This window comes from Hylobates moloch, unplaced genomic scaffold (genome assembly GCF_009828535.3).
Source record: "Hylobates moloch isolate HMO894 unplaced genomic scaffold, HMol_V3 SCAFFOLD_10, whole genome shotgun sequence".
NCBI lineage: Eukaryota > Metazoa > Chordata > Mammalia > Primates > Hylobatidae > Hylobates > Hylobates moloch.
This window is the reverse complement of record NW_026652285.1, coordinates 8,001,367-8,027,857: the sequence shown is the minus strand read 5'-3', so window position 1 is coordinate 8,027,857 and position 26,491 is coordinate 8,001,367. Positions and strand designations below refer to the sequence as shown.

Here is a 26,491-nt window from a genome sequence, read left to right as displayed (position 1 = left end):
CTTTTTATTATTTCAATTTCTTAATATTTATGCCTTTTATTGGGAAATGCAATTTTGGTGTTAAATTTGTTTTCTTTTTTTTTTTTTTTTTTTTTTTTTTTTTTTTTTTTTTTTTTTTTTTTTTTTTTTTGAGAAGAAGTTTCACTGTTATTGCCCAGGCTAGAGTGCAATGGCACGATCTCGACTCACCACAACCCCCACCTCTCTGGTTCAAGCAATTCCCATGTCTCAGCCTCCCAAGTAGCTGGGATTATAGCCATGCACCACCATGCCCAGCTAATTTTGTATTTTTAGTAAAGACGGGGTTTCTCTATTTTGGTCAGGCTGGTCTTGAACTCCTGACCTCGGGTGATCTACCCGCCTCGGCCTCCCAAAGTGCTGGAATTATAGGCGTGAGCCACTGTGCCCAGCCTAATTTGTATTCTTGAATTGCATTCTTCTGTACATCAGAATGTGCTTCTTTGCAGAGTTTGCTATTTATGCTTCTCTTGGCTGACACTCATAAAGAGGGATTCATTTGTGTACTTCTCAGCAAATGCATTCATTTTTTTTTTAGATCAGCTGGACTCCTTAACACCATTCAGTAACTGGGAAGGTAGATAATGACTGTTCTTATAACAAAGAGCCCAACAATAACAGCCAGCATTTATTAAGTCGCTCATATGGGCCAGATGTTATCTTCACATAATATTACATAAGCCTCCCAATAACCCTTCAAGACTTGATCCCTATTTTACAGACGAGGAGACTAAGGCTTAGAAAGGTTAAGTAACTTGCACAAAGTCTCCTAGCTAATAGGTCGTAGATAGATGCAGGATTTCAACTCCATTTTGTTGATTTCCAAAATGCAGACTTCACCACCCTTTATTGCTGCTATTGACTAAGATCTGTTTGCAACATTTTAGAAAGAGAGTATCAAATAGCCAGGTAAGCAGCAAGAAAGAGCGTAGAAACAAAGGAATTCTGATTATCCGCTCCTGATGGTATAAAATGAAATAATGATGGCCAAGTAGGGTGGCATCCTAGAGCAACCAGAGTAGGGTGCCGATTGTCCTTACTGTCCTAGAGGGGTGCCAAGGTATAGAACCAACATATATGGAAAAACAACAGGATTAGAAACAAAGGCTAAAGAAAAAACTAAAGCCTGGAGGAATTCCCAACATGGAAGACATACTAGGGACCTCTTTGTAAGATTCCCAAGCTGGCCGGGCGCAATGGCTCACGCCTGTAATCCCAGCACTTTGGGAGGCTGAGGCGGGCAGATCACCTGAGATCGGGAGTTCGAGACCAGCCTGACCAACATGGAGAAACCCCGTCACTACTAAAAATACAAAATTAGCCAGGCATGGTGGCGCATACCTGTAGTCCCAGCTACTCAGGAGGCTGAGGCAGGAGAATCGCTTGAACCTAGGAGGAGGAGGTTGCGGTGAGCCGAGATCATGCCATTGCACTCCAGCCTGGGCAACAAGAGCAAAACTCTGTCTCAAAAAAAAAAAAAAAAAAAGAAAAGAAAAAAAGATTCCCAAGCCAACTTGCATGGATTTGCCAAGTACAATAACATAGTCCAAAAGGGACCAGACTAGAGCAGGGATGGAGTATCAGAGAAGGTGTACAGGGGCTTCAGCAGCAAAGAAATGATCTTGAATTCTAAAGCAATAGGCTTGCTTGGTTCCAGCTGCTGCTGCTGCTGTTGTTGTTGTTTTAAATCCAGGATCCCCATCCTGGTGGGGTGATGGTGACTGAAGGAGAGGAATATAGTTGACCTATAAGGCGTTGGGAGTCATGGGTTGGGGCTGGGATGTCGTTGGCTAAAGTATAAAATTTTTGACCCCAATAGGAGGCCCAAATCGTAGAAGCCAGAGAGCTGAAAAATATTCAAGAGGAAACAAAATTCTAGAAGCTGGAAGGAGAGTCTGGAGGTAAAATGTGAATGGGGAATGTCACCAAAACAAACAGCCCAGAAAGGAGAGTAGTGGAACCAGTACAGAACTTTTGTCTATAGCAAGCAGCTCAGCACTTTTATAGCTCTTGCCCATTCCATAGAGGCTAAAAAAAAAGCCCTATAGAAAGCCTGTGATTGTTCATTCCCAGGCTCCATTTTCTTCCAAAACCACTCACTCTGTCCTGATGGTCTCCGTTTCCATCCTGTTGTCATGTACCTATCTTCTGCTGTTCTGCCTAACCTCTTTGGTGAAGTAGTTCTCTAAGATACTCTCCCTGTTCTTCTATTCCATCTTCAGACCTTGACAGTGTCCTTTAAATTTGCTGTGGCCCTATGCTCTGCAGCCTGCAAGCTGTCTTATCCAGCCAATCTGGTTAACTCATCTTAGGAAACCCTCCAAATCCTTCTCAGAGCTAGGCCCACAGTGATGTTCCTTCCACCTGAGAACCAAGAGTTGGAGAGCTGTATAATGTTGGCTGTGAACCATCCCACTGGTCATGTCCCACCAAATATCATGATGTCCACTTGTACAGGGGACAGGTATCCATTATAGCAGAAGAATCACACATTGCTAGGTTTTCCCAAACGACAAATGGGAAACAAGAAAATTCATTTCCTCAGTCATTTACCTTGGGTATCCTTCATAGCTACATTTTCAGGAGAAAGCAAGGACATTTTTCTTTCTGTCATTCACTTTATTCATGTATATCCATATTTAGAAAAGTACATGAATTGCAAGTATACAGCTGGATGAATTTTTGCAAAGTGAATGCACTGATCAGTACCTAGATCAAGAAACACATTACCAGCACCCAATCCTCTGAGGCCCCCACCTGATTACTACTCCCCATATGATAACCACTATTCTGACTTGTAATAACATTGATTCATTTTGTCCATTTTGGATTTCATGTAAATGGAATGTATATTATGCATTCTTTTTTGTGTGGCTTTTTTTGTTGAATATTGTGTTTGTAAGATTCATCCAGGTTGTGTATAACATAGTTCATTCTTTTTCATTACTATATAGTCTGTTGTGTGAATATGCTATTTTTAATCCATTCTACTGTTGTTGGACATTTGGAGATTCCAGTTTTTAGCTATTATGAATAATCCTTCTATGAACATTCTTGTGCATGTCTTTTGATGAACATATGTGTGCATTTCTGTTGGGTACGTATCTAGGAGTAGAATTGTTGGGTAAAAGTATATGCATATGTTCAGTTTTAGTAGATACTGCCAAACAGTGTTCCAAAGTTGTTGTAACCAAGGAGATTTTTTTATACTTCCAAATCTCCTGGAGTCAGAGGAAAGGAGTGCAGAGGCGGGCAGGTAAAAATTTTGCTGGTAGTACCAGCAAGTACAGTTTAAAAGCAACTCTTGGCCAGGCGTGGTGGCTCACGCCTGTAATCCCAGCACTTTGGGAGGCCGAAGTGGGCGGATCACCTGAGGTCAGGAGCTTGAGACTACCCTGACCAACATGGTGAAACCGTGTCTCTACTAAAAATACAAAATTAGCCGGGCATGGTGGCACATGCCTGTAATTCCAGCTACTCGGTAGGCTGAAGAGGGAGAATTGCTTAAATTCGGGAAGCAGAGGTTGCAATGAGCCGAGATCTCGCTATTGCACTCCAGCCTGGACAACAAGAGCGAAACTCCGTCTCGAAAAAAAAAAAAAAGGCAACTCTTCTTTCATCCCTGCCATTGTTTTTTCCAGATAGAGTTTCTTTCCCAGTGCATAGGGCTTAGACAGTACATGCCACCCAGGTCCAGTTGGCTGGTGCAATTCTGCAATACTGGAACTTAGTATGGAGAACTTCAGCTAGTCAATATGGGATACCAAGCCAGAGGAGTTAGTATAGCTGAAAACTGGGCAAGGATCAAAGTCCAAGAGGCCTGAAGAGAGGTCCAACAGGTTATGTAGTGAGGGTGACAGGAACAAAAGAGGGAGATGCATAGATCTAGCTAGATTGTAGAGCCACAAATCCAGGGAGAGAAGCAAAAAGAACAAGCAGGTGAAGAGTGAATGGAAACAGGTTTGTGGTTCATGATTGGCCTGTACGCACCGTCTGGGGGTGGAATGGCAATGGTCAGCCAAGTTTAAAGAAATGAAAAAACAAAACAGAACAATCTCATCCCACTGAAAACCAAAGCTGAGTAAGCCTCGTCTGGAAACTTCTTTTGTGGATAATTGTAAACTTCTGGGAACTTGAGTGGAGAATGTGGGGGTGGAACAAATATAGTTTTTCGTCAGAGATGTAATATTTGGGTAACACACGTTTCTTCAGGCCAGTCTAGTGTGGCGGTACAATTGGATACTACGGACCACAGCAGCCCTTACAAGGAGGTCGTTAACACCACAGGTCCCTTCTGTATCTCTCAAGGATATACGGAGGTAGGCGAATCCTCTTCTGCCCTTCTGAGTGGCTACTTCCTGACTCTTACCACCAGCCACAGCCGGCGTGTAGCCACTTCTCTGCTGAAGTGGAAAGCGATACTTTCCCTCCACCTGTTCTACAGTCAAGCCACAAAAAAGACTGACTTTGGGCCCTCTCTCCTTGGGTGCCTCTAACGGTACAGCACTTTCTTTCTTTTTTTTTGAGGTGGAGTTTCGCTCTTGTTGCCCAGGCTGGACTGCAATGGCGCAATCTCAGCTCACTACAACCTTTGCCTCCTGGGTTCAAGCGAGTCTCCTGCCTCAGCCTCCCGAGTAGCTGGGATTTCAGGCATGCGCCACTATGCCTGGCTAATTTTTTTTGTATTTTTAGTAGAGATGGGGTTTCTCCATGTTGGTCAGGCTGGTCTCGAACTCCTGACCTCAGGTGATCCGCCCACCTCGGCCTCCCAAAGTGCTGGGATTACAGGCATGAGCCACCGTGCCTAGCTCTACATCATTTTCATTTGATTTGGTTTTTTACTTTAACAACAAAAAAAACAACTGAGGGAACAATGTGAGTGAATTTACAATGTGCCATGCTCCAAAGGCACCTCTTCTAATTTTTGCCAGGTAACTCCCCCCACCCGCCCCTGTAATTCCAAATACTTACTATGTAACCTTGAAAAAGTTACTCAATCTCGCTAATATTTAATCTTCACATGGATACTAGGGTAAGAAAAATATCTACCTTTTGGATTTTTTGTGACGATTAAATAAGACAATGTGTACAGGGTCTAGGAAAGGGGACACTTTCAGTTTCTTCCTTATCTTCCTCTGTTCTCTCTCCTCTCCATGAGAGAAGTGGCTAATCTGGTTGGTCAGATTCTAAGACATTAACTGGGCTATTTTTTCCCAGTGTTCAGCATCATGCAGGATGTGCTTAGGTCTTGCATGTGGGTGTGGCTCCCTTTGGGGCTCTTCTTCCTTCTTCCGCATTAGACTGCAGTGACACTCCAACCTAGGCCTGTTCTCAGGCTTAGAGAGAGGGAACAGCCAGGTGGACAGTCATACTGTGAAGGTGCAGCCTGTTTCAGCAGGTGTCCTTTTTTTTGTTTTTGTTTTTTTCTTGAGATGGAGTCTCGCTCTGCCCAGGCTGAAGTACAGTGGCACTATCTTGGCTCACTGCAGCCTCCGCCTCCCAGGTTCAAGCAATTCTTGTGCCTCAGGCTCCCAAATAGCTGGGATTACAGGCTCTCACCAACAAGCCCAGCTAATTTTTGTATTTTTAGTAGAGACGGGGTCTCACCATGTTAGCCAGGCTGGTCTCGAACTCTGACCTCAGGTGATCTGCCCGCCTTGGCCTCCCAAAGTGTCGGGATTCTAGGTGTGAGCCACCGTGCCTAGCCTGGTGTCCATTTTGACTAAGCAGGGTCTGGCTGCACTGGTGGTGGTGGTTTTTATTTACCTTTTCCACTGTCTCATGTGTGTAGATTTCTCCCTCTAGACCTTGGTGAGGGTGGAGGAGGAGGTAATGGCTGTAGTCTAAGGTAGGATTCTGATATGTTTGGGCCTCTTGACCTAATATTATCTAATAGGACTCCAAACCGACCATAACTTTTAACATTATTAACATTAGTAGTGTTTTTGTTATCTATTGCTGCTTAATAAAAACCACTCCAAAATTTTTTTTTATTATGATACTTTAAGTTTTAGGGTACATGTGCACAACGTGCAGGTTTGTTACATATGTATACATGTGCCATGTTGGTGTGCTGCACCCATTAACTCGTCATTTAGCATTAGGTATATCTCCTAATGCTATCCCTCCCCCCTCCCCCCACCCCACAACAGTCCCCGGTGTGTGATGTTCCCCTTCCTGTGTCCATGAGTTCTCATTGTACAATTCCCACCTATGAGTGAGAACATGCAGTGTTTGGTTTTTTGTCCTTGCGATAGTTTACTGAGAATGATGGTTTCCAGCTTCATCCATGTCCCTACAAAGGACATGAACCCATCCTTTTTTATGGCTACATAGTATTCCATGGTGTATATTTGCCACATTTTCTTAATCCAGTCTATCATTGTTGGACATTTGGGTTGGTTCCAAGTCTTTGCTATTGTGAATAGTGCCACAATAAACATATGTGTGCATGTGTCTTTATAGCAGCATGATTTATAATCCTTTGGGTATATACCCAGTAATGGGATGGCTGGGTCAAATGGTATTTCTAGTTCTAGATCCCTGAGGAATCGCCACACTGACTTCCACAATGGTTGAACTAGTTTACAGTCCCACCAACAGTGTAAAAGTGTTCCTATTTCTCCACATCCTCTCCAGCACCTGTTGTTTCCTGACTTTTTAATGATCGCCATTCTAAATGGTGTGAGACGGTATCTCATTGTGGTTTTGATTTGCATTTCTCTGATGGCCAGTGATGGTGAGCATTTTTTCATGTGTTTTTTTGGCTGCATAAATGTCTTCTTTTGAGAAGTGTCTGTTCATAACCTTCGCCCACTTTTTGATGGGGTTGTTTTTTTTTTTTTTTTGTAAACTTGTTTGAGTTCATTGTAGATTCTGGATATTAGCCCTTTGTCAGATGAGTACGTTGCAAAAATTTTCTCCCATTCTGTAGGTTGCCTGTTCACTCTGATGGTGGTTTCTTTTGCTGTGCGGAAGCTCTTAATTTAATTAGATCCCATTTGTCAATTTTGGCTTTTGTTGCCATTGCTTTTGGTGTTTTAGACATGAAGTCCTTGCCCATGCCTATGTCCTGAATGGTATTGCCTAGGCTTCCTTCTAGGGTTTTTATGGTTTTAGGTCTAACATGTAAGTCTTTAATCCATCCTGAATTAATTTTTGTATAAGGTGTAAGGAAGGGATCCAGTTTCAGCTTTCTACATATGGCTAGCCAGTTTTCCCAGCACCATTTATTAAACAGGGAATCCTTTCCCCATTGCTTGTTTTTGTCAGGTTTGTCAAAGATCAGATAGTTGTAGATACGAGGCATTATTTCTGAGGGCTCTGTTCTGTTCCATTCGTCTATATCTCTGTTTTGGTACCAGTACCATGCTGTTTTGGTTACTGTAGCCTTGTAGTATAGTTTGAAGTCAGGTAGCGTGATGCCTCCAGCTTTGTTCTTTTGGCTTAGGATTGACTTGGCAATGCAGGCTCTTTTTTGGTTCCATACGAACTTTAAAGTAGTTTTTTCCAATTCTGTGAAGAAAGTCATTGGTAGCTTGATGGGGATGGCATTGAATCTATAAATTACCTTGGGCAGTATGGCCATTTTCATGATATTGATTCTTCCAACCCATGAGCATGGAATGTTCTTCCATTTGTTTGTATCCTCTTTTATTTCATTGAGCAGTGGTTTGTAGTTCTCCTTGAAGAGGTCCTTCACATCCCTTGTAAGTTGGATTCCTTGGTATTTTATTCTCTTTGAAGCAATTGTGAATGGGAGCTCACTCATGATTTGGCTCTCTGTTTATCTGTTATTGGTGTACAAGAATGCTTGTGATTTTTCAACATTGATTTTGTATCCTGAGACTCTGCTGAAGTTGCTTATCAGCTTAAGGAGATTTTGGGCTGAGATGATGGGGTTTTCTAGATATACAATCATGTGATCTGCAAACAGGGACAATTTGACTTCCTCTTTTCCTAATTGAATGCCCTTTATTCCCTTCTCCTGCCTGATTGCCCTAGCCAGAACTTCCAACACTATGTTGAATAGGAGTGGTGAGAGAGGGCATCCCTGTCGTGCCAGTTTTCAAAGGGAATGCTTCCAGTTTTTGTCCATTCAGTATGATATTAGCTGTGGGTTTGTCATAGATAGCTCTTATTATTTTGAGATACGTCCCATCAATACCTAATTTATTGAGAGTTTTTAGCATGAGGGGTTGTTGAATTTTGTCAAAGGCCTTTTCTGCATCTATTGAGCTAATCATGTGGTTTTTGTCTTTGGTTCTGTTTATATGCTGGATTACATTTATTGATTTGTGTATGTTGAACCAGCCTTGCATCCCAGGGATGAAGCCCACTTGATCATGGTGGATAAGCTTTTTGATGTGTTGCTGTTGCTGGATTCAGTTTGCCAGTATTTTATTGAGGATTTTTGCATCAATGTTCATCAAGGATATTGGTCTAAAATTCTCTTTTTTTGTTGTGTCTCTGCTAGGCTTTGGTATCAGGATGATGCTGGCCTCATAAAATGAGTTAGGGAGGATTCCCTCTTTTTCTATTGATTGGAATAGTTTCAGAAGGAATGGTACCAGCTCCTCCTTGTACCTCTCTGGTAGAATTCGGCTGTGAATCCATCTGTTCCTGGACTTTTTTTGGTTGGTAAGCTATTAATTATTGCCTCAATTTCAGAGCCTGTTATTGGTCTATTCAGAGATTCAACTTCTTCCTGGTTTAGTCTTGGGAGGGTGTATGTGTCGAGGAATTTATCCACTTCTTCTAGATTTTCTAGTTTATTTGCATAGAGGTGTTTGTAGTATTCTCTGATGGTAGTTCGCATTTCTGTGGGATCGGTGGTGATATCCCCTTTGTCCTTTTTTATTGCGTCTGTTTGATTCTTCTCTCTTTTCTTCTTTATTAGTCTTGCTAGCGGTCTATCAATTTTGTTGATCTTTTCAAAAAACCAGCTCCTGGATTCATTGATTTTTTGAAGGGTTTTTTGTGTCTCTATTTCTTTCAGTTCTGCTCTGATCTTAGTCATTTCTTGCCTTCTGCTAGCTTTTGAATGTGTTTGCTCTTGCTTCTCTAGTTCTTTTAATTGTGATGTTAGGGTGTGAATTTTAGATCTTTCCTGCTTTCTCTTGTGGGCATTTAGTGCTATAAATTTCCCTCTACACACTGCTTTGAATGTGTCCCAGAGATTCTGGTATGTTGTGTCTTTGTTCTCGTTGGTTTCAAAGAACATCTTTATTTCTGCCTTCATTTCGTTATGTACCTAGTAGTCATTCAGGAGCAGGTTGTTCAGTTTCCATGTAGTTGAGCGGTTTTGAGTGAGTTTCTTAATCCTGAGTTCTAGTTTGATTGCACTGTGGTCTGAGAGACAGTTTGTTATAATTTCTATTCTTTTACATTTGCTGAGGAGAGCTTTACTTCCAACTATGTGGTCAATTTTGGAATAGGTATGGTGAAACCACTCCAAAATTTAGTGGCTTAAAACAACAATCTTTTTTTTTTATTTCTCATGATTGTGTGGGTTGACTGGTGAGTGCTATGCTGTTCAGTTCTGCTGGTCTCATTTGGGTGTCTCATATAGCTGTAGTCAGATGGTGGTCAGGGCTGGCGTCTTCAGGATGGCCTTGCTGACGTGTCTGACACTTTATCAGAGACATCTGAAATGCTAGGCTCAGCTAGATGCTGGTAAGGCTAGACCTCCTCTCTCACAGTATACTCCCAGGGAATCTGCTTCTCCATGTCAATTTCTCAAATGGTAGCTCAGGGCTCCTAAAAGCATAAAAGTGGAAGCTGCCAGGCCTTCTTAAGGCTTAGGGCTGGAAGAGGCAATGAGTCACTTCTGCTACATTCTGCCTGGCCCTTATTCAAGAGGAGGGGACTACTTAGGGTATAAGTGCTAGCAGGTGAGATTGATTGGGGGCTGCAAGAAATAGTAGTATCTGGCCGGGCACAGTGTCTCATGCCTATAATCCCAGCACTTTGGGAGGCCGAGGCAGGCAGATTACGAGGTTAGGAGATCGAGACCATCCTGGCTAACACAGTGAAACCCTATCTCTACTAAAAACACACACAAAAAATTAGTCGGGCATGGTGGCGGGTGCCCGTAGTCCCAGCTAGAGAATGGTGTGAACCCGGGAGGCGGAGCTTGCAGTGAGTGGAGATCTCGCCACTGCACTCCAGGCTGAGTGACAGAGCGAGACTCCGTCTCAAACAAAAACAAAAACAAAAACAAAAAATAGTAGTGTCAGTTTTATGTGTAGTTTCCAGGTTTAGTAAACGTATGCCAGAAGTTTCCTCTCTTACATCTTCGTGTATAGGGCTAGTCATACATGTTAACATATCCGGTCACTGTCTTTTGTGAATGGTTTAATTTATAATAATGCAAATAAAGCCTCTGCAGACCTATCTGCTCAAATTTGACCTCCTATGGTTGTGGAGAGGATGAAATCAAATAGTCTATTAGAAGACACCAAGAAACCAATTTAAAAAAAATCATCTATGTAAATTGCTTAGCACTATGGGCCAGTAAATGTTCAATAATGGTATTTATTATTATTTTATTATTACCAGAGTCCCCAAGGTATGCTGCTGGCTATGATAAAAATGTAATAAGATGTCTTTGAGAAGTCATAGTTCCCCAGGGCACTTGATGATTAATATAAGAAAGTAAGCGGAATTGTTTTGTTTTGTTTTGTTTTTGAGAGGGAGTCTTGCTCTGTTGCCCAGGCTGGAGTGCAGTGGCACGACCTTGGCTCACTGCAACCTCTGCCTCCTGGGTTCAAGTGATTCTCCTGCCCCAGCCTCCAGAGTAGCTGGGATTAGAGGCGCCCACCACCACGCCTGGCTAATTTTTTTTTTTTTAGTAGAGACGGGGTTTAACCACATTGGCCAGGCTGGTCTCAAACTCCTGACCTCAAGTGATCTGCCTGCCTTGGCCTCCCAAAGTGCTGGGATTACAGGCATGAGCCATCAAGCCTGTTCTGTTGTTTGTTTGTTTGTTTGTTTTTGAGATGGAGTCTTGCTCTGTCACCCAGGCTGGAGTGCAGTGGTGTGATCTCGGCTCACTGCAACCTCTGCCTCCCGGGTTCAAGTGATTCTCCTGCCTCAGCCTATGGAATAGCTGGGATTATGGGCACATGCCACCATACCAGGCTAATTTTTGTATTTTTAGTAGACATGGGGTTTTATCATGTTGGTCAGGTTGGTCTTGAACTCCTGACCTTGTTATCCACCTGCCTTGGCCTCCCAAAGTGCTGGGATTACAGGCGTGAGCCACCATGCCTGGCCAGTAGGTGGAATTATTAACCTGAGATAGTGGAGACTGAACAGGTTATCAGCTGCCCACACATAAGATGAAAAGGGAATCAATGAGTGCAGTGCAGGAAGTGTCAAAACAAGAATAACAACAACAAGAAGAAATAGAAATAGTCGGCCGGGTGCAGTGGCTCATGCCTGTTATCCCAGCCCTCTGGGAAGCCGAGGAGGGCAGATCACCTGAGGTCGGGAGCTCAAGACCAGCCTGACCAACATGGAGAAACCCTGTCTCTACTAAAAATACAAAATTAGCCAGGCATGGTGGTGCACACCTGTAATCCCAGCTACTTGGGAGGCTGAGGCAGGAGACTGGCTTCAACCTGGGAGGTGGAAGTTGCAATGGTTAAGATCGCGCCGTTGCACTCTAGCCTGGGCAACAAGTGCAAAACTCTGTCAAAAAAAAAAAAAAAAAAAAAATCCTCGTATAATTCTAGAACTGATACTTTGCATACACCATACTGCCTCTGTTTTCAAATCATAGATGGAAAGTGCAGTCCTTTATCTTTGGAATAATCTCATAGTGGGGAACTATATAAAGGTTGAGGTTGTTCCTGTGAGAAGAATACATCCTTTTGTTAATTAAAATGTAACATTGATTTTGGTCATATACTTTTAGTAATTTATTCCACATTGAAAGATAAAAGTTTTGAATGGATGCAGCCTGGGCTTTTTTACAGAAAACAAAAGTTATTAAATATTTATATTGCTTTCATGCTTTAAAAAAAAAAAAAAAGTCTTCTGGCCAAGCACTGTGGCTCATGCCTGTAATCCCAGCACTTTGGGAGGCCGAGGCGGGCAGATCACATGAGGTCAGGAGTTTGAGACCAGCCTGGCCATCATGGTGAAACCTTGTCTCTACTAAAAATACAAAAATTAGCCAGGTGTGGTGGCACGTGCCTGTAGTCTCAGCTACTCGGGAAGCTAAGGCAGGAGAATCGCTTGAGCCTGGGAGGCAGAGGTTGCAGTGAACCAAGATCATGCCATTGCACTGTAGCCTGGGTGACAAAGCGAGACTCTGTCTCAAAAAAATAAAAATAAAAAGACATCTTCTAAAATCAAGCATGTGGAATATTACACATACCTATCCCAGAAAAAAAAATACAGATGAATTTATTAACGGCGAGTAGAAGAATGCCAAAACTAATATCACACACTGCTTTTCTCCATTAATGCTGTATTTTCAGCCTTTGGACCAGTCCTTGTTCTTGAGAGATTCCTGACTTGCTTATTTTTTGCCTCAGGAAAGCCGTACATTTTTCAAAAGATAGAAAGCCAGATGATTGACTGAAACGACACTGAAATTTTTAAAAATCTGACCAGATACTGTGACGTTTTCAGTATGATGTACGTGATTTGGCTACCCAAGATGTATCTATTTTGTAAGTTGCTTTGTTGAGGAAAAGAGTATCAGCAAAGCAACCTAGAAAGGTAAAAAATATGATGTGGAAGGTAGCCTCCAAAGTAACCTAGAATGATCTTTATATCATAGTATTCCCCTTCCACATTGTATCAGGGCTGATTTGTATGACAAAAAGATTACTGCAGAAGTGGCAGTGTGGGACTTCTGAGGCTAGATAATAAAGGCGACTGTAACTTCCGCCTTGGCATCTTGGATCCCCTCCTCTGGGGAAAGCCAGCTTCCATGCACACAAGGACCCCTGGAGATAGACCCATGTGAAAAGAAAATGAAGCCTCCTGCCAATAGCCAGCACCAACTTGCCATTTGTACAAGTGAGCCCTCTTGGAAGCAGATCTGCTAGCCTGACTCAAGCCTTCAGATTACTGCAATCACAACCAACATCTGAATGAATCCTTTGAGAAATTCTATCTTAGAACTGTCCAGCCACAGAAACTATGAGATAGACATGTTTATTGTTATGACCTGGCGCGGTGGCTCACGCCTGTAATCCCAGCACTTTGGAAGGCCGAGATGGGCAGATCACTTGAGGCTGAGTTCAAGACCAGCCTGGCCAACATGGCAAAACCCCGTCTCTACTAAAAATACAAAAAGAAATTCGCTGGGTGTGGTGGTGCAAGCCTGTAGTCCCAGCTAGGGAGGCTGAGGCGTGAGAATTGCTTGAACCTGGGAGGTGGAAGTTGCAGTGAGCTGAGATCGTGCCACTGCACTCCAGCCTGGGCGACAGAGTCAGACTCTGTCTTTAAAAAAAAAAAGTTTTTTGTTGTTTGAGCCACAAATCTTTGATATAACTTGTTTTGCAGCAATAAATAAGTCATATATGTGCTGCCATGTAAATGTTAGTTTTCAGAAAGGTTGTTTGTTCTTTTCCTAATCACTAGCTAATTCTTTCCCTGAGATATACTTCCGTCTTCCTTTATTATCACCAATTATTTTGAAAAGAATTCCTTCATCTTTTAATTCCACTGACAATGCTGCGTTTTAGGGGGTATGTTGAAACATTTTCTCTTCCAAGGGTCTCCCCATTTTTTTTTTTTTTTCAGTTTCTTCTACCATATTGAAAACATAAGGCAAACAATATGAGGCTTCTAAAGTTTGGGCCAAGGCTCTTCAACCCTATTGAACCAAAGGTATAGGCAGAAGAAAGAGAGAGGTTTAAAATGTAATTCTCAGCTGGACATGGTGGCATGTGCTTGTAGTCCCAGCTACTTGGGAGGTTGACACAGGAGGATCATTTGAGCCTAGAAGTTTGAGGCTGTAGTGCACACAATGATTAACCCCTGGGAATAGCCATTCCACTCTAGACCATGCAATACCATGAGACTCCGACTCAAAAAGAAAAGTAATTTTCCTTTTGTATTAAGTAGTTCAGAGTATAAAAGAAAGATAAAGTGTATTACTGTGGTTAAATAATTTAGGTCAACAATTCTATCTTTTAACCTAGCAGGAGGCAACCTTCATTGACTCTCCAATGCCTACAGGATCAAGTATAAACACCTTACTCTGTATGGTTCAGCATCTACCCCCCCGCCCTTTTTTTTTTTTTTTTTTTTTTGATACGGAGTTTTACTCTTGTTGCCCAGGCTAGAGTGCAATGGTGCAATCTCGGCTCACCGCAACTTCTGCCTCCCGGGTTCAAGTGATTCTCCTGCCTCAGCCTCCTGAATAGCTGGGATTACAGGCATGTGCCACCATGCCTGGCTAATTTTGTAATTTTAGTAGAGACAGGGTTTCTCCATGTTGGTCAGGCTGGTCTCAAACTTCCAACCTCAGGTGATCCACCCACCTCAGCCTCCCAAAGTGCTGGGATTACAGGCTCTTTTCATCATATTTTGAACTCTTTTCCTTCACATACTTATTGTTTCAGTCAAACTGAACTGTAATGTTTCTAATTTATGCCTTTTACATGCTAGCTATTAGTTGCATGTAAAAAATCAAAAGAGGACTGTGACCAAAACAGTATGGGAAATGCTGCATGTTATAGATTCCTCTGGGAGATTTACAATGCACATTAAAAGCTCTGAGGAGTTCTTTTGTAAGAAATCTGTTTAACTTTGTTCAGCTCAATAATACTTATTTGACTATTATATAATTCAGGATCCAGCAAACAGTACCTATGCCAAGGAGTTTAATACAAAGAATATAATAATGAGAGAAACTAGTTTAAAATGTAGGGGAGGAATTCAAAGGGCAAACAGAGGGATGGTGGGACAACCCAGAAATGAGCAACACGAGGGAGATGCGTTAAGGAGGAAGGAAAGAGGAATTGTTACTCAGATGTGCTACAGATTTTTCTCACAGATTCTCCAGTCCCAGGTAAGCCTTGAGATAACTGCAGCCCTAGGTGACAATTTGACTGCAAGCTTATGAGAAACTCTGAACCAGAACTGATGCAGGGCAGCAATCCCTAGAATTGGGGCTTAGCCTGGGAGGGTTCTTTGCTTGACACAGGAAGGAATTCAAGGGTTGGCCAGTGGTGTTAGCAACATTTTTTGAAGCAGCAGTGTACAGCAGCAACAGAGGCACACAACAGCAGCTCAGAGGTAGTTCTGTAGTCACATTTACATCCACTTTTAATTACATGCAAATTAAAGGGTTGTTTATGCAGAAATTTCTAGGAAGAGGGTTGCCACTTCCAGTCACCAGGTCATCATGCCACGGAAAAGGGTATAACTTCCGGTTGTTGCTATGGCCGGGGTAAACTGATATGGCACACTGGTGGGCATGTCTTACAGAAAGCTGCTTTTCCCTTCTCCCCCTTCCTTTATATTTTTTAAAATGTATTTAATTTATTTAATTTTTTATTTTTTTCTTGAGATGGGGTCTCAGTCTGTCACCCAGGCTGGAGTGTAATGGCACGATCTCAGATTGCTGCAGCCTCCACCTCCTGGGCTCAAGCAATCCTCCCACCTCAGCCTACCTAGTAGCTGAGACCACAGACTTGTGCCACCACACCTGGCTAATTTTTTTTGTATTTTTTGTAGAGACGGGTTTCGCCATGTTGTCCAGGCTGGTCTCCTGAGCTCAATTGGTTCACCCGCCTTTGCCTCCCAAAGCGCTAGGACTACAGGCATGAGCCACCACACCAGCCAACCCCCTCCCTTTAAGGTAGTCCTCAATCTGGTCTGGTGTCCGAGTTTCCAACCCTGGAGTTAAGTCCTGCTTCCTACCTCAGAACCACTGAGCTAATCCAAGTCCCAGATTCCCAGTTCTCAGAAATTGTGTGAGATAATAAGTATTTGTTGTTTTAAACTGCTGAATCTCAGAGTATCCTGTTACACAGAAATATAGATAACTAATACAGATTTTGGTACCTGGAAGTAGGGTTTTGCTGGAACAAAATTCTAAAATGTGAAAGTGACTTTGGAACTAGGCAGTGGGCTTTGAGCAGAATATTAGTCAAAGTCTAAAGTGCCTCACAGAAGCTATTAATAGAAACATCATGATCTTTGAAATGGCTGCAGGTGAAGGCTTGCAAGAAAATGAGGTAACATTGCCCCATGCTGTGGATCATGTCTGTAATCCCCGCACTTTGAGAGGCCATGGGGGAGTGGATTTCTTGAGCCCAGGAGTTTGAGACCAGCCTGGGCTACATGGCAAAACCCCTCTCTATGAAAAAAAAAAATACAAAAAATTAGCCAGGCACACTTGTAATATCAGCTACTCGGGAGGGTGAAGTGAGTGGACTGCTTGAGCCTGGGAGATAGAGATCAGCCTGGCCAACATGGAGAAACTCCATCTCTATTTTAAAAAATACAAAAATTAGCCGAGTGTGGCGGTGCATGCCTGTAATCCCAGCTACTGAGGAGGCTGAAGAATGAGAATTGCTTGAACCCAGGAGGCGGAGGTTGCAGTGAGCTGAGATCGTGCCACTGCATACCAGCCTGGGCAACAAAGACTCTGTCTCAAAAATAAATAAATAAACAAAAATAAAATCTCAGGAAGATTTAAGATTGTGCCTAAGAGTACTATTCAGTCAGACAAAAAGCTCCGAAAGAGATGAAAGGTGTGCCTCCCATAGCGTATTCTCTCAGTAAAATGACAAAACTGCTAGGAAGCTTAACGTGGAGTAGAGCTTACCTGAAAGAGATTTGTGGGTATAACTTTTGTCTAATGAAGTGAACCCCAGTAAGATTCACAGACCTACAAAGTTGGTGGTGGGGTGGTATTTCAGAATTCAAATGGGCCAGTTACTCCTTGGCACCTGCCATGTCCCCCCCTTTTTGAACAGGAATAACTAAGCCTCTATCCTGCTACGCCTGTCTCATTGTTGTATGTTCAGTGTATGGAGGAGAAGATAAATTGTTTCCTCGGTGTCACAGGTGGAGAGGAAGTGTACTCAAGGAGCTCTGCTTAAAGAGTTTTACCCAAGGAGCCTCATCTGCACCTGGACGTCAAGCTGATGCTGTACAGAGGGGAGACTTTTGGTGACTTTGGGAAGAAGTGAGTGTATCTTGCATGTGGGAGCAACAAATCATTGGGGACAGATGGGGGAATGTGGTAGCCACCCTCCAAGATAGCTCCCTATGATTATTATTATTATTATTTTTTGAGACAGGGTCTCACTCTGTCACCCACCCAGACTGGAGTGCAGTGGTGTGATCTCGGCTCACCACAACCTCCGCCTCCCAGGCTCAAGCGATTGCCCTGCCTCAGCCTCCTGATAGCTGGGATTATAGGCGTGCACCACTACTGCCCAGCTAATTTTTGTATTTTTAGGAGAGACGGGGTTTCACCATTTTTGTATTTTTAGTAGAGATGGGGTTTCACCATGTTGGCCAGGCTGGTCTTGAACTCCTGACCTCAAATGATCCACTCTCCTTGGCCTCCCAAATTGCTGGGAATACAGGCAATTTAAAAAATTTTGTATTTTAAAAAATACAAAAATTAGCCGGGTGTGGCGGTGCATGCCTGTAATCCAGCCAGCGCGCCCGGCCAGCTCCCAATTATTTTTGCCTCCTGGTATTCACAGCCTAGTGTAGCCCCCGCACACTCTGTATCACAGTTGGTCTGTGACCAATAGCATGTGGCAGAAGTGATGGTATATAACTTCTGAGATTAGGTTACAAAAAGACTGCAGCTTCCACCTTGGTCTTGGACTCTCTCTCTCCACCTTCTTCTTCTTAGTGGAGAAGCAAGCTGCCTTGTTGTGTGCAGCTCTGAGGAGAAGCTGGCAGAAGGAAACTGTGTCCTGGCCACAAGCGTTTGAGTGAGCTTGGAAGTGAGTGCCTCAGTCCTACATTAGCCTTGAGATGCCTGCAGCCCCAGCCCACATCTTGACTGAAACCTCATGAGAAACCCTGAGCCAGAACCACCAGCTGAGTCACTGACAGGTTACTAAATCTCAGGAACTGTGTGAGATAAAATGCTTGTTGTTTTAAGCTGCAGTGTTCAGAGATAATTTATTATATGGCGATAGATAACAAACATACTATAGCCCAGGAGCCAGGACTGCCCAACAGAGTTGGGACTGTGGAGAGAAAAACTGTTCATTGCAGTTAGCGCCATAAAGATACAGCCAATACTGAGGCACAGCGAGAGGGAAAATCCTAGCTTCCTCATGGCCACTCATTTGCCACCCTTGCCTCCATTGGCCAAACCAAACCACAAGGAAATTGATAAGGGAGCCTGAGAAATGTCATTTCCAAGGAGCAGCCTCTAGCTACAGTAAGCCTGGACAACATGGTGAGATCTTGTCTATAAAAAAATTTTAAAAATTAAGTTGGCATGGTGGTGCATGCCTGTGGTCCCAGCTATTCAGGAGGCTGAGGTAGGAGGATTGCTTGAACCCAGGAGGTCGAGGCTGCAGTGAGCCATGTTTGCACCATGGTACTCCAGACTGCACTCCAGCGTGGGTGACAGAATGAGATCCCATCTCAAAAAAAAAAGGTCAGGCATGGTGGCTGACACCTGTAATCCCAGCACTTTGAGGGGCTGAGGCAGGCAGATCACTTGAGGTCAGGAGTTGAAGACCAGCCTGGGCAACATGGTGAAACCTTGTCTCTACTAAAAATACAAAAATTCAAAGATTAGTCGGGCATGGTGGTGGGCACCTGTAATCCCAGCTACTTGGGAGGCTGAGGCATGAGAATCGCTTGAACCCAGGAGGCAGAGGTTGCAGTGAGCCAAGATCACGCCACTGAACTCCAGCCTGGGCGACAGAGCAGGACACTGTTTCAAAAAAAAAAAAGAAAAAAAGAACAGAGGCAAATTAACAGCACAGCCAAGAACTCTTTTGCATGGAATTCCCAGTAGCATTCTTCAAAACCTTGTCCTTAAACTCCAGTTTGGGAAATACTAGCCTAAATTGCTCTTTTCCACATCTCTGCAAGTTCAAATCTTATTCATTAATTCGTATCTATTTAAAATGCAAAGTTTTTCTCCACTAACCTTTTCTTCCTTGTGACTTGGGGTAGCCCCCTCTTCTTTCAATTGCACAACATTTGATCTATATCAATTTTTGGCATTTTCAAATAAAAATTGTAGTTATTTATTTCATATCTTATCATCTAAGAATTAAAAATCTTCTTGAAGGTCAGACTATTTCTGATGCATTGTTTCATATTGCTCAATCATCACAGTACCTAGCATAGAACCTTGCACATAGTAAACATAAATATTATTAAGTGAATGAATGAAGGAATGTCAAAACCAGTGGTAGAAATGTTATATAACTCTAGTACTTTTGTTTATATTACTATTTATTTATTTATTTAGAGATGGAGTCTTGCTCTGTCACCCAGGCTGAAGTACTGTGGTGCAATCTCGGCTCACTGCAGCCTCCACCTCCCGGGTTCCAGCGATTCTCATGCCTCAGCCTCCCGAGTAGCTGGGATTACAAGTGTGCGCCACCATGCCCGGTTAATTTTTTGTATTTTTAGTAGAGACGGGGGTTTCAGCATATTGCCCAGGCTGGTCTTGAACTCCTGAGCTCAGGCAATCCACCTGCCTCGGCCTTTCAAAGTGCTAGGATTATAGGCGTGAGCCACTGTGCCCAGCCTGTTTATATTACTGTTACATCCCTGTAAACTCTTGGTTGAGTCAAGAGATTCTAGAATAATCTCTCTATTTTCTTGGCTGGTCACATCTTTTGAACTCCTTTGAACCTTTTCTTGGGGGAAGAGAACAGTAAAATTACAAATCAGTTTGTATCTGGGCAGGAATAATTATCCTGTGAGACCAAAGTTCTGCCTGGAACTTTTTAGCAGGAGGAGCAGGTTCAAAGAACTGCACTTGTCTCCTCTTTCAGCTTTGGTCACTCTTAGAAAAATCATCTGCTCAGTAAGAAAAGAATACTCAGCGTTTTGCAAAAGTGATTTCTTCTACTTCCATATCTTCCTTGTCAATGCCTTGATTGAGGGAATAGATGCAAAACAGAAAGGATGTTTTTAGACCAGCTCTTCTTAATTAGTTCAGGTCTCTTTACTTCCTGCCTAGATTACCAAAATGCCTTCGACAAGTTTCCTGGTATCTTGTTTCTAAAAACAAATCTTAGCTCGTCACTCTCATGTTTAGAGTCTTTCAATGGTTTCCAACCTAGGGAATATACCGAGACCTCATCTCTACTAAAAATTTTTAAATTGGCCAGGCATGGTGGCTCATGCCTATAATCCCAACACTTTGGGAGGCCAAGGTGGGTGGATCACCTGAGGTCGGGAGTTTGAGACTAGCCTGGCCAAAATGGCGAAACCTGTCTCTACTAAAAATGCAAAAATTAGCCAGGCGTGGTGGCGGGTGCCTGTAATCCCAGCTACTTGGGAGGCTGAGACAAGAGAATCGCTTGAATCTGAGAGGTGGAGGTTGCAGTGGGCTGAGACTCCATCTCAAAAAAAAGTTAAAAAATTAAGCTCAGGAGTTTGAGACCAGCCTGGGCAACACATTGCGACCCCATCTCATTTTATTTTAAATTATTTTTTAAAAAAAGAAAAGAAAAAAATTTTTAATTAGCTGGGCATCATGGCACTCGCTTGTAATCCCAGCTACTCAGGAGACTGAGGTGGTAGGATTGCTTGAGCCCAGGAGACTGAGACTGCAGTGAGCTATGATCGCACTAGCTTGGGTGACAGAGACCTTGTCTTAAAAAAAAAAAAAAAGTTGTTTTTCTCTTCTGGATAAAATCCAAATTCTTCATGATTTGTTCCTGGGGTTACTTCACCAGCCAAATCATTTCCTACCAACACCAAGCTGTTCAGGCCTCCCCATCTTCCTTCTGTGCCTGTCCTTCTCCCTCTCAATCTTTTCCTTGCTCAACCCAACTCATCCTTCAAGACTTGGTTTCAACGTTTTCCCTAAGAAGTTTCTTTAGAGCTTCTCTCGGTAGATTAGGCTTCCTTAGCATACTTTACAGACCTCTTTGGCCTCAGGCCAAAGAGGCAGGTTGCTCTCTAGACCTCAGTATGTCAAGCTAGAAAATTGGGATAATATGGTACTTACATCAGAAACTGTGGCAAAGATACTTGACACCATGTCTGATATATATTGTCACATATTAGGTGTTAAATCATAGCAATTACTTAAGCCAATCTCTTCCTCATGTTTGAGAAAATAGATCCAGAGAGGTCAAATGACTGGCTCAAGTAGGAGAAAGATAGGGGAGGGGAATTTCTGATTTGCATATGGTTTACAAACGTAATTTCAAAGTAAGAAAATTAGGGGAAGTAGACTTTAATATTAAAATGAAACAAAATGAAATAAAACTTGAGGTTGAGGTTGGATGCTACACTCCTGAGAAAAATGGCAAGTTAGTAACTTTTGAGACAACTCAAGATATTTGATGCTTTGAATTGAAATGTTTTTTTAAGTGTCTCAACCTGCTGATTTCTTTTAGGTCTGTTTATTTCTATATTCAATGAAGCAGTGTCTGCGCATTCAAGAAATAAAATGGTTTGTTACTTCTTAACCTTTTTTTCTATTGAATTAAGTACAACATTAAACCATTAAAATGACCTTAAGAAAATCAATATTGTCCCCAGGCTCAAGACCACTCACTCCACAGCTTAATTGGTCCTTAGCTTTCAGCGTTTGACTCTAGACTTGTACTCTCCAACACAGTAGTCACTAGTTGCAAATGGCTAACGGGCACCTGAAATCTGCTAGGTAAAACTGAAATGTGCTGTAAGTGCAAATAAGTGAAATGTGCTGTAAGTGGATTTTGAAGGTTTGGTTAAAAAAAGGAATGCAAACTATCTCAACAATTTTTATATTGACTACATGTAAAATGACAATGATTCTGACATACTGAGACAAATAAAATATGTACTTTACATTAATTTTTACCTTTTTTTTTTTTTTTTGAGACGAAGTCTTACTTCGTCGCCCAGGTGGAAGTGCAGTGGCATGATCTCGGCTCACTGCAACCTCCTCCTCCCAGGTTCAAGCGATTCTCCTGCCTCAGCCTCCTGAGTAGCTAGCTGGGACTACAGGCTTGCGCCACCACACCCAGCTAATTTTTGTATTTTCAGTAGACATGGGGTTTCGCCATGTTGGCCAGGCTGGTCTTGAACTCCTGACCTTGTGATCCGCCCACCTCGGCCTCCCAAAGTGCTGGGATTACAGGCATAAGCCACTGCGCCAGGCCCTAATTTTTACTTCTTTAACAGGGCTACTGAAAAATTTAAAGTTACTTATTTAGCTCTCATTGTATCTTTTTTTAAATTTATTTTTTTATTTCAATAGGTTTTAGCTCTCATTGCATTTCTATTGGACAGTGCTGCTCTAGACCTTGCAGATTTTTCAGAATCATATGATTCTGAATCATAATGTGGAGCATCAGGTGCCCTTTCCTGGACTTGTCTGTCTCAGATGATGTAACTCTGTCACCTTCCTGGAGGCAAAGTGGTAGTTTGTAAGCCAGTGCCTCTACTGTCTCATTCAGAATGGAGCCCTACAAGACAGAAGGGGTTACAAAACAGTTTTAAATGCAGATCATTGAGTGAATCCATATTTCAAAGAATAGAAGACAATCAGTGATTATGACCCAGATTATTGACCCAAAATTAACCTTAAAATTCCTAATTGGCTTCTATTTTACTTGGATTATCTCTTTTAATCTCTTTTAATCATTGCAACAACTCTGACATTTAGGTGCTGTTATTACATACACATTCTACAAAGGGGTAAATTGAAGTTAGGGAGCTAGCAAGTATGGAGTTCTGCTTGTTTGATTGCTTTTTGAGACAGGGTCTCACTGTCACCCAGGCTGGAGTGCAGTGGTGCAATCTTAACTCACTGCAATCTCCACCTCCCAGGCTTAATCGATCTCCCCTCCTCTACCTCCCAAGTAGGTGGGACTACAGGCACGTGTCACCACGCCCGGCTAATTTTTTTATTTTTTTTTGCATCGGGGGGTTTCGTCATGCTGCCCAGGTTGGTTTCAAACTCCTGGGTTCAAGCAATCTGCCCACCTCAGCCTCCCAAAGGGCTGGGATTACAGGCAGAGCCACCGTGCTGGGCCAAGTATGGAGTTTTGACCCCAGTTGGTCTAACTGTTCAAGTGCCATTATAAGCAAGATTATGAACTGCTTGTATATGCTCTATTTTGTTAATACATGACCTGACACATACTAGATGGTTAATAAATGTGTGTAGTTAAGTGGTCATATAGTATGATCTCAACCATGTAGGAAAAAGATATATAGGAAAAGTCAATACATCAAAATGTTAAAAAGTGGTTAATTATGAATGGTGATGATATGGACTTTTTGGGTAACGTACATTTAAAATTTTCATCTTTATGCTTTTATGTATCTGCCAAACTTTTGACAATGTGTGTGTAATGTTTTTATTTATTTATTTTGAGATAGAGTCTCACCCTGTCACCCAGGCTGGAGTGCAGTGGTGTGATCTTGGCTCACTGAAATCTCCGCCTCCCAGGTTCAAGCAATTCTCCTGCCTCAGCCTCCCAAATAGCTGGGACTATAGGCATGTGCCACCATGCCTGGCTAATTTTTGTATTTTTAGTAGAGATGGGGTTTCACCATGTTGGCCAGGCTGGTTTTGAACTCCTGACCTCAGGTGATCCACCTGCCTCGGCTTCCCAAAGTGCTGGGATTACAGGCGTGACCCAGCGCACCCCGCCAACAATATGTGTGTAATGTTTTTATTTATTTCCATTACTTTTTAAAAATCCTGTAAAACTCCCGCCCCCATGTATACACAGCCTCCCTCATTATCAACATCCCCCACCAGGACGGTATACCCAAAGTCCGTATTTCCATTACTCTCTTTTATTTTTTATTTTTTTGTCGCCTAGGCTGGTGTTCAGTGGTGCGATCTCGGCTCACTGCAAGCTCCGCCTCCTGGGTTCACGCCATTCTCCTGCCTCAGCCTCCCGAGTAGCTGGGACTACAGGCGCCCGCCTTTTTGTGTTTTTAGTAGAGACAGGGTTTCACCGTGTTAGCCAGGATGGTCTTGATCTCCTGACCTCGTGATCCGCCCACCTCGGCCTCCCAAAGTGCTGGGATTACAGGCGTGACCCACCGCGCCCGGCCCTACTGATACGTTCTTTGTGGGCTGAAAAATATTTATTTCTTCTCTTTCCCTTCTCCCCATGATTCCATTCCCCTCACAACTGGGATCCCCCCATTCTAATCTGCTTCTCCGTTCTCTCAGTCCTGTCTTTCTCTCTCTCTCCTGCTCCCTTCTGCTATCCTCCATCAGACTTTTTCTTCTGGGTCTTCCTCTCTTCTTCGCTTCTGTCTCCTCATCTCCCTCTTCTTTTTGAAAAGATCGACATTCAAACAGAAAGGTCAATCAAATGTTACCTCCTACCTGGTAGGTTTCAGGTACATTCTACCTGCCATTGCAATCCTGAGGATGGTGCTCAAGTCAGGGGGTGGGGGCAATGGGAGGGCAAGACTTCTAAGGAGAATGGAGACCCCTTTAGATGTGAGGAGGGCATTTCAGCCTGAGGAAAGCAGCGGAACAAAGATCTGAGGAGTTTCTCAGGGAAAGGGAAATGGGCAGAGGAGCGCTTACCTCATTGGATCTGGGGATTGCTGTCTCCTGGTGCTGGCACTCAGTTATAAAGGATGCCAACCTTAGTTGATTTGAGCTCCTGGATTGAATTAGTCCTGGTTGTATAATTGACTTTGATATGTGGACTTTGGGTTCGAATTAGGTTTAATAAGATTTAACTGCTTCAAAGGGCTTTATAAGAATTCATTTTATCCTTCAAATCTGATTTCAAATGCTACCTACTTTATGACACCTTCTCTAACTTTGATGCTCTTCTTCTAGTGCACTTACTATGCCACAGTAGGTACATACTTTATTCAAGCAATTACCCCCCTTTGTATTTTACCTTGTTCTGTAGGAAATGTTTCCTTTAGTGCCTCTCTTCAAGAATCTTGAGGGACAGGCAGGTATCTTATTCCTATTTGTATCCTAGGCCTAACACAGAGCAGGAACATACTCAATTGAGCCAGCAGGTTCTCAATGATTTTTAAAATTATATTAATAATTAACATTAAGTAAGCACTGTGGCAAGCACTGTATCTACATTGTTTCATTCACCAGTCACTTTAGGAGAAAAGTACTTTTATTACCCCCATTTTACAATAACCGAGAGAAAGAGAAATTAATTTGATCTAAGGTCAAATTTGATCTAAGACTAACTAGTGAGGGACAGAACTTTTTCTCCAGGCTCTGAGCTTCAGATCTGGGCTCTTCACCACCACAGATGAACAAATGGATGAATGAGGTCTTCTTTTCATTCCGTGGCTGAAGAAGTGACATGGAAGAGTCTACCATTCATTTTACAGATACAATTATATATCTGTAATACATAATACATAATTATGTATCTGTAATACTTAACATAAAATTACAGTAAGTCCTAACTCACTGATGTTTCTAACTTCTGAATCATCTTTTTCTTCTTTCTTTCTTGCAGTCCTAAAACCGTCAGAGAAACTGTTTTGAACTCGAAGTGTAACCCATCCAAGCACTGGGTGTTTTATGGGAAAGAGAATAAACCTTTTGTTTGGTTCTTACTTCTTACCACCCATTCATTTGTAAATATACAAATATCAAGCACCTACTGTGTGCTAGGAACCTTTTTTAGGCACTAGAGAGACAGAAGTAAACAACAACAAAAAAGTAGTGAGACCTTTACATACACTAGTTCTCCTGCTCCTCAGAATAACTGTATGAGGTAATGATGACAACAATAATAGTTAACTCTTAACAGTGCTTATCTGTGCGGGGCACTGGGCTACCTGCTTAATTTGTATTAACTCATTACAATAAGCTTGTGGGGTAAGGGATATGTTTTCCCCATTTTACAGATGAGGAAACACACAGAGCAGGAAATGATTTGCTCAAGCTTGGAACCCAGCCAGTGTGGCTCTAATTCCCAGCCTATTAACTACAGGTCAATATTTTGTTCCTTAAATTTATATCTTCATATCACAACTTTTAGGTTGCGGAGTCTTGTCCCCATCCAGATCATCTGACTCCCAAATCCAGAGGTTTGCACCTGCACCCCAGCGGCCTCGCGAAATAAATAAGAATGTCTTGGAATTTTTGCCAATACTTTCTCCTCCAAAGAACTCAAACAAATTTCCACGTAATTCTCATTGATTTGTGAAATGAACCTTCCTGGACTGTAAATTTCCCCGCAAAGAGAGGGCCAGGGCCCCGGGTCGTTTTATACTGGCCGGGGCACCCAGCAGATGGCGCTATGTTAGTGGCCACCAGCTGGCTGCCCCGTCCCCCGGGCTCACCGCCTCGGCCGAAAGCTTCCCGGCCCTC

The 26,491-nt window shown here is 42.7% G+C and overlaps 1 long non-coding RNA gene across 1 annotated transcript; it reads left to right on the top strand.

Annotated features, from left to right (window-relative positions):
* The first annotated feature begins 1,856 nt into the window (after nt 1-1,856).
* On the top strand, nt 1,857-25,731 carry LOC131384472 (uncharacterized). The gene is made up of 4 exons (XR_009215359.1): nt 1,857-1,919; nt 17,062-17,182; nt 21,567-21,622; nt 25,632-25,731. It is a non-coding gene; the product is annotated as an uncharacterized LOC131384472 (long non-coding RNA).
* The last annotated feature ends 760 nt before the right edge of the window (nt 25,732-26,491 follow it).